Source organism: Helicoverpa armigera, chromosome 18 (genome assembly GCF_030705265.1).
Source record: "Helicoverpa armigera isolate CAAS_96S chromosome 18, ASM3070526v1, whole genome shotgun sequence".
Classification (NCBI taxonomy): domain Eukaryota; kingdom Metazoa; phylum Arthropoda; class Insecta; order Lepidoptera; family Noctuidae; genus Helicoverpa; species Helicoverpa armigera.
The window spans coordinates 4,088,563-4,097,613 of NC_087137.1; positions in this window are offsets into that span (position 1 = coordinate 4,088,563).

Below are 9,051 nucleotides of genomic sequence, written 5' to 3' on the forward strand. Positions count from 1 at the left end.
CGGAGAAATTATTAAGGAGTCAGGTAAAGCGTTTCAAAAAATGAAACAACATTCAAAGCTTTTTATTATTATTAAATATGGTTTTTCTTTATTTTCTCATACGTCTTTTCAAATTAAAATTGACAGCATCTAAGAAATAAATAAGGTGTAATATCTAAGATGAATTAAATACTCCTTACATATTTTCTAGCTCGGGGTACGCGGACAATAAATAAAATTGTGGACTAAGAATGTAAAAAGAGGTATAATCTAGTATAATAATGTAAACAAAATGTGTGGGGAATTTTAAAAAATTTAATTGCTTCGCATAATGTCGACCAAAATAAGGCGGAAATAATGAAACTCATAAATGAACGTTTAGTTAAGTCAAATTGATGAAGGACTGTCTGATGGGGGACTTGTCGACATGTACTTACAAAAGAAAAAAGAAGAATACTATACATACACATTTTGACATGGAGTCAGAATTTATAATTCACCTTGGAGAGTAGGGAATCCGAAAATTCATCATTTGAATTTTCAAGTAGCGATTCATAATCATCCAAATCCAAACTAATATTATAAATACGAAAGTAACTCTGTCTGTCTGTCTGTCTGTCTTTCTGTCTGTCTGTCTGTCTTTCTGTCTGTCTGTCTGTCTTTTCTTCACGCCTAAACTACTGAACCGATTTGTGTGAAATTTGGTACAGACATAGTTTGAAACTTAAGAAAGGACATAGGATAGTTTTTATTACAAAAAATAAATAAAAATAAAGTTATTCCGGACATATAGCGCCATCTATTGGTCAAATCAAAAATCTGCTGGTAGTCACTATTCCACGCGAACGAAGTTGCGGGCAAAAGCTAGTTATAAATAAATAAACATTAAATTACGTAATAAGTGTTTTTCTTTAAACACCCGTATACAACCCCTAAATAACTGTATTGTACCCGACTGTACCTCTTGTCGCGCACACAAAGTCACTGTATATGTACAAGGCTTACCCACACATAAGGCCGCGCGCACGACTGAATTGAACTTACTATACCTAGTTGATACAAATCTGGTTCAATATTAACTGACTGTCAATGTAAAACGATTTAACTACATAGGTAGGTCGGTACTTATATGTTTTTGTACACCTACGCACAACGGCTGTTTTTTATTACTTCGTAATATAAAATGATTTCGTCTAGAATTAGCTTCTTCCATCGTTTAACGCTAAGTACTGACTTCTTCAATAAATGGGCTACCCAAAAAAACTAAAGGAGTTTTCCAATCGGATTGGTGCTTTAACCTAAGATTTAAAGCTCTACCTCAGCGTGCAGGAATTCTAATAGGTAAGTATTCTAAAAAGGACCACCTAATATGAAAACATAAAAACATAATCTCGCGAGCGTACCTATAAGCTGATTGTGAAAAATCTCTGACCCATGGAAAAGTCATTACCATTTCCCAGGTTCCTTCCTATAAGCAATATTGCTTGCGTGTCAAACACGATTCAAGAGAGTCATTAAGTAGTCTTTCTTTACTTAGTGCTCATTAGAGAGACAAAAGCTCACGCCAATTGTTCAATCAAGCTTTTTCTACAGTAGTTTAATTAGTTTTATTTTTATTTAATTAGTTCAGTAAAACGTAAATTTTTAGTTTTATTGTAGGTAAGTAGGTACTTCTTCATAATGGTATTATAAATATCGTAAAAAAAATGATGTATTTTACATCATTTTTTAAATCTTTACATGCGTATTGAGGAAACATCAGCAACAATTTAAAAATACGGTTCTTCACTTTAAACAAAATATTTTACTGATTATTAAGTTCATGAAGTACCTAATGAACGACGCTTTTGTGAACCTAATTAATATTTTAGTTTATTCCCATGGTAGGCTCTTAATATATAAGTACGTTTTGTTTTTGTTCATTATAATTTTATAATAGTAGGCGGATATTCGCAAGGTTTTTTATTGCCATTTAATAGATATTTTTTTACAAGTTGACCTCGCTTGAGGGCAGTATTATAAAAATAGCTGAGCCTATAAAAAGATAGTTACTATGTACTTACTATTGTTGCGCCCCGTTGTTTCACCCGCTAATGATCCCGTAGTTCTTGGCGAGCGCTAATAGTTACCTGGACAGCTTCTAAGAGGGATGCATAGAATATGTGTGATATGATTAAACTTTACACAAAAAAACAACCATCAATTTTGTAGTTGAATTGTTTCAAAGAGCACCCTCTACAAACAAACACTCCTGCTTTATGTGTTTTCTATCTAATTGACCAACCTGCTATTCTAATTAAAATAAAAAAAAAGTCCTTTCACCATTACCCACATTAGTATCACGGAGGCCTACATTAATAAGGCTGTTGATTGGTGATGGTTTTATCTTTTGACTGGCCAGACATAGGAAGCCATAGACAGAACAGGCGACTAATATCCGTTCAGCCTTTCGGAAGCTGATGAAATGTGCATGTGCAAGGCCTTATCTGTATATACGTAGACTCCTATTTTTTTTTTAGAAATTGATTAAGATTGATAAGATAAAGATTAAGATAGGTATTAGATTAAGATAAGGGTAACTACCTATACATAGTATAGGTACCTATGTATATTTGCGACTCGTAATAAACAACACATATTTTTTCTAGAAATGTCGAGGCAAGTATGTAAATAAGCAATTAGACGGAGGTACAAAAAATATATTTATGTAAGTTATTTACCTGCCTACCTATAAGATATATCTTGAGCCCAAAAAAATAACCTTTAATCTCTATGTAAATAAGATATTAAGTTTAAAATTAATAACAAAAACTGGTTTCATCTCATTAATTCTTATTTAAACCAGTGTTCGCCCGTGTCAGATTATGGTATATTTCTTGATTTTAACTATCTTTGTAAACGAACTTTAAATGTCAAATATTGAATATTTTTACTGTCTCTGTAAACGCACATGAAAACGAGGGTACCTTTATGTAATTGTTTTATGTTCATTAAATTTTATATCTAAAATCTTACATGTTTAATGATAAAATAAATATTAAAAATTATCGTTATAAGTTTTAAATAAGATTTGGTGTGTTTAAATTAGTTTATTTCAATTGTGAATTTAGTTATTTGTGTATAAAGCTTACTTGTCTGTGATTGGTCAATTTTGGCGGGATAGTATGACTGTTCGAAATAATGTTTTAAAATAGTCATGGCACTTTTCTGGTGGACGTTGAGGTGTAGACAACACACGAAAGTTAAGTATTCTTCCTGATTTATATTTTCTTACTGTGATGTGATTATTGTAATTGTTGTTTTATGTATTATTGTGCTGATGTTTAAAATGTAGTCTAGTATATAGTGATCTATCGCTTTATACATGTCTTTAAGATATATTTATGCTGTACTGTGTATTACATTGGGTACCATATGGAATTATTTCTTTATGATATATATGATTTATGTTCTAATGGGTTATAACCATACAGACAGAATTGTGTTGCTGGGGAGTTTGTTCCACCACTTCTTCTTCCCAGCAAAAACACATAGGAAGTGGTGAAGGGTGGGCGTTTTGGGGGCTGTCTATTGTAAAATCCTGACGTTCTAAAAGTGCTGTTTTGCAGCCAAGTTTGAATAAATGATTTTTCATTTCGATTTGATTTTGATCATAGAAAATGTTTTATTTATTTTTTTATACCTTTATGTTTATTCATTGCTTCCTACACTTATTCTTGGGATTTCAATAAATAAATAATACATTAAATTGCTCTATTATGTATCAAAATCTAACACCCGCGACTTTGTACTTAGTTATATTTCTTAGCGTCAACGCATTACAAACAAACTGACTTTCGCATTTGAGAGTATAAGTATTAGTAAAGATGAATGATCAGGACATTGGTATTAATGATCCAAAAAAATATCAGGCATCATTAACACGATCACAAACATATTTTTGATTTTTTGCCTCTAGATGTCCCAGAACCAATTAACCAGGTAAGTAAAGACCCACGTCCTTTTTTGAAGTCGGTTAAAAAAAGAAGATAGCAATACTGCGAGCACAAACAAAAAATATTTTTTTTTAAGTACCTATGTATGTGCCAACACATACCTACTTAGGTACATTTTATAAGACTTCTAAGTAGGTAGGTACCTAATGGCTGTAATCAGTACTTACAATGACATTAAACGTTATATAAAACGTAATTAAGTTACCCATAATTTACTTAGTTAAGCAGCGCCACCAGTGGCGAGGCGTCCTTATAAGCCGATTCCCATCGGCTTCCCTTTCGAATTTCAAGAAAGAAGCATAGGTATAAGTTATAATATAGGTATAGGTATAATTAATATAATCATTTAAACCACACAATTTAAATATGTAGGTATAACAAAACGCCTACCACCGTAAAAAAAAGTCTATAAATTACTTGAAACATTTTGCTCCTACTAAACAAGCCGCGGCTTCCTCCTCCATACAAAACTACGCTTGCGTGACGTCATCCACGCCGCGCCGCGCGATGTTCGCAAAATAAGGGCGAGCGGTAAGCCGGCTCACGGAGCGGGTTCCACCAATCAAAACTCGCGAGTGAACGAGAAAGAACGCGTCAAGAGTAGAGTAGCTATATCTGTCTACGCGCGAGTGACAGCGCTTAGAGCTTTCAAATATGTAAACAAACAAATCAGACAAATTCACTCTCATTGTTCTTATTTTGTTTTAGATAATACCATTAACAATTTGTTCTTTGTATTACTTAATTGAATTTATTAGTGTGTGTATCATTTGGAAATAACATAGTTCGTGTGTGTACAATATTTTATGTTAGTTTAAGTGTTTTAGTTACATTATGTCAACATAGATGGCGTTGTGCATTTTTATGCAAATCCTGAATCGCGGTGTTAAGATTCTCCGCGATTTAATGACCCTAGTTAGGAATTTATAATTTTTCGTATTCACCGAGTACCTATATGAATTTGAATAAGTAGTTGGAAGTATCAATACTCCCTACTAATCCCCGCGATCATCGCACTGTGACCTGGAACTCAGTACAAGTATTAGTGTGTGTAGTGAAAATAGAGAGACCTACGTTGAAATGAGTTATTTCGATACGTAGTGTCTACGTATCAAAATAACTTAAACTGTCTACGTCGTAGACAGTTTGCATCAGGGTTCTTTTTTTTTAATGTACACACTTATAAAACTTAACTAGGATAGCATTAACCGCATTAGACTGTTTTCCACAGATTATTTACTTTAGGAAGGAACTTGTTTTTCAAGGTTAAGTTTTGAGAATAAAAACGTTTTATACTCGGGCACGCCGCTCGGGTGAATTACCTACCAATATTACGTCAATATTAAAATTACTAACGTCCTGACGGATTTATGAAACATACCTATACCTACGATAAGTATCAATGGCTAACAGGCCGTTGTAAATTAAATACTTTAAATGTACCTATTGTTTCTAGTGCCAACTTTTCTCAGATTCTAGTAATTAATATACCTAACTAAAGATAATAAAGTTTTAAAGATATTAATAATCTGCTGAATTCCTCGAGAAAACATGTTCAAACTATCAGTCTCTCAGTCAGTGCTAAAAGGTGGACTGAGAAATTACCTCCATTACCTCTCCCCCCCATCCCTGAGTACTCCCCCCCCCAATTTTTTTTTTGCTGCGGCTTCCCTATTTCATTAAACCACCCTTCGCCACTGAGCGCCACCTATACTTTACAAGGCAAACTTCATAAATCTCCACTCGCGCCAGTTACTCGCTCCACTAAGTTACTACACTATCACTTAACTACAACTTGTTCAAGTAACGAACCTACGTCTAAGCCGCTAGGGGGCAGCACTTGGAGTGTAAAACTTGGTTTAGGTAGTACTTAGGTACTCTTGCTTTTGAACCTTTGACTGCTATAATAAGTAGTGGGAAACCTTCTTGGTGGTACCACTACGATCCTTAAAGATTATGAATTAAGGTAATTTGTAACTCACATTTTCTTTTAATTAACCGTCAAAAACACTCAGATTTCCCTCAAACAAAGTCGTAGTAAAAAAATATTGCTTTAAGAAAACTGATGTTGAAGTTATCGGAAGTTATAAACAAGCCATTAGACAAAAAATCTGATGACGTCTTCCAAGTTATGCCATACTTAGTACACATTACTGTTTTATTCTCGTAATTCCTTTCTCTTGACTGACTCATACATTTGAACGTCTTTCCAGTTCTAAAGCTGCTGAACATTAATGAAGCATTAAAAAGCAGTTGATGAAACCTTTGGCGCCAGGAAGTGAGAGGTCTGGGTCATAAGTGGATAATAACCATATTCTTGTATTTGAAATACATATTGTTATTTAATAAGAATAAGAAATCTATTTCCAAAAAAGGTACATTTTCTGTTATCATTAGCCCCAAACTAGGCAAAGCCTGTATCTTGGGCGCTAATTTAGAGAGGGTTTACCAATACAAATTACTAGTAATACAAATTTGAATTTTACTTAAGACTAATTAAAATTAAAATAAAATTATAAAGAAAAAAAATGTTATAAAAATTTAAATTGAAACTTAACATGAACTCTTATCATAAAATAACAAAAATAAAATAATAAATGAGTATAAAAAAAATGGTGTGGGTGGTAGGTGTGAGATGAATAGTGTAGGTATTTGTGGATGTTTGTGTGTGTGAGTGTAATGGTAAATAATTGAACAAATACTTATTTGCAAAACACGGTCTACGCTGATACTGAGTTCACTCCAAAACTCTAGCATTTTGTCAGAACGTCCAGCGGTTCAGTCCCAAAAACTAGACAGGTAGTCTACCTTAGTTTAACCTTGCAATTATAATTTTCGACCAGTTTTTAAGCCTACCTCAATATTTTAAATAACTGTAAGCAAATAATAGCGAATTCGGTAAACAGGAAAACATTCACTTCCTCCGTTTTACCAAGTATTGTAACAGTTAAGGATAAGGATGTAGGATTTGCGAACTCGTAAACCCAATTTTAACACAACTGCACAATTTAACCTTCTTCTTAATGTTTGGTTATTATCGGCCATTGTCATGTCAAGTCCTATCATCATTTTATAGAAGGGAGAAGACACTGATACTGTCCAGGTACTTAGGGTGGATTAATGATTTCAGAATTTTACGGCCAAACTCAAGGCATGTTGTTTTAGAAGAAATAACTCATTTACCTGAGGGTTTCAAACATACTTACTTGCTTGAGAAGCGGCCTCAAAACCTTCGTCAGCTTCGCTAATGTAGGCATCTGTGGAAAAATATCTCAATGTCGGTAAATTATAATGCAATCTACAGGCTGCATTCAGTAATCATAGATTATTACATTGTTTGACTTCAAAAACTATCATTTCGAATAATTATGTATTTTATTGCAATAAGTATAATGAGCTCGTGTGTCTGTCTTGAATATTCATGAGTAGGGCTGCCATCTGGAATTTCGCCAAACCCGGACAAAGATTAAAAAAAACCCGGACATTTGACGTAAATCGCATTTTTTCCCCGGACGAAGTAAGCGTTTTGTATGATAATGCCTATGTGCTTTCTTTCATGAAAAGTGTCCGGGTTTTCCCCGGACGCTTCTTGAAAACCCGCCCGGACGTTCCCGGACGGGTCAAAACGAGGACAAATCCGGGGAAACCCGGACGGATGGCAGCCCTATTCATGAGGCTAGATCAGGCCAGGCAGTTGATGGAAGTTGATAGTTTAAAGCAGGATAACTGGGCAACTAGACACCTATCTAACAATAGTATAACAATACCTGAGTTATGGTTGAACAACATCATCATCTTTCATTATCATGAATTCGCTGTTGGACATAGAATCTACTTTTATCCGCCATGAGCCAGTCGATTACTCCGGATACCCACATACGCATAATGTAATGATGGCTACATACGCTATCTGATGCTATTATGCATGTGTGATGTAAGAAAACACAAATACGACCAAAGTGTCGAAATAGATGTTTTATTTAATGTAGTCTATAAATAAACATCTAAAACCTTGAGTAGTGCTCTAATCTGCACTACTTTCAAACTGCATTACCTGCATTTTGTTACGAAATTTTTAGATTAGTTAGTGAATATTAGATTTTGTGCATTATTACGCTCAGCTGCAACCATACTTAGTATGTCTATCAAAGTCAGCCATTCACTGGAAATAGGTGTACGAAGGTGATTTTTAGACTCACAAGTAAATATATTTAGGTCACCATATTTCAGCGAGTTTCGTCTAAGCGTTTGTTCTTTTCATAATGAAGTGGTGTGCAATTGTTAGCTAGTTTGCATAACAGTGTGCTGACTGTGACAAAATTACCGTGGCTAATACTTATGTTTTCCCATGTAATTTGTGGCATGAAGGTAACTCTTTGTAGTTGCTTTTTGAAAGGCTATTTCAAGTTACTGAGTTTCTTAGAAATTATTCTTTAAGAAAAAAAATTAAAATAATAGAAGTCAGAAAACCCCTTTGTCTCGAATTTAAGGGGAACGGTACGAGTTCCTACATTTTATTTTTTTATTATGTTGCAAGCGCATACGATTGTCTGGATCATAAACCAGAATGACTAACACAAAATTCTGCAAACCTTTGAATGAAAACCACAAATGTTGTGGTGTAAATTTTATTGTCTTTATATACTTACTTACACCTAGGTACATATGAGTGCTTGATAGTGGCGATCAAGATACAAGCCGCACAGTTTGAAGGCATTATAGTGGCGCGTGCGGCCTCAGATAATGAGAATTCTACTGTTCCTGAATACAAATGCACTGCTTCGGTGTTTGCTGTCCACTCCGTACAAAAGGTAACTCAGAAAAACTATGTTTAAATCAGACTGGCTGGTCATTGAAATGATTATGTTTTCAGTACTTAGTTAATTTGATTTCAATTCATTTTTGTTAGGTACTTATATTTCCATTGTAAGATAAATGATCTAATTTGAAAAATTATCCTTTAATGGAGAAATGAAGCTTATCAACTAATTAGAGTTTCATGTCATTGAGGGTTCATTAAGAAATTACTAATAAATCTCCTATCATTATTATCATAATAGTGCAATTTTTGCGTAGC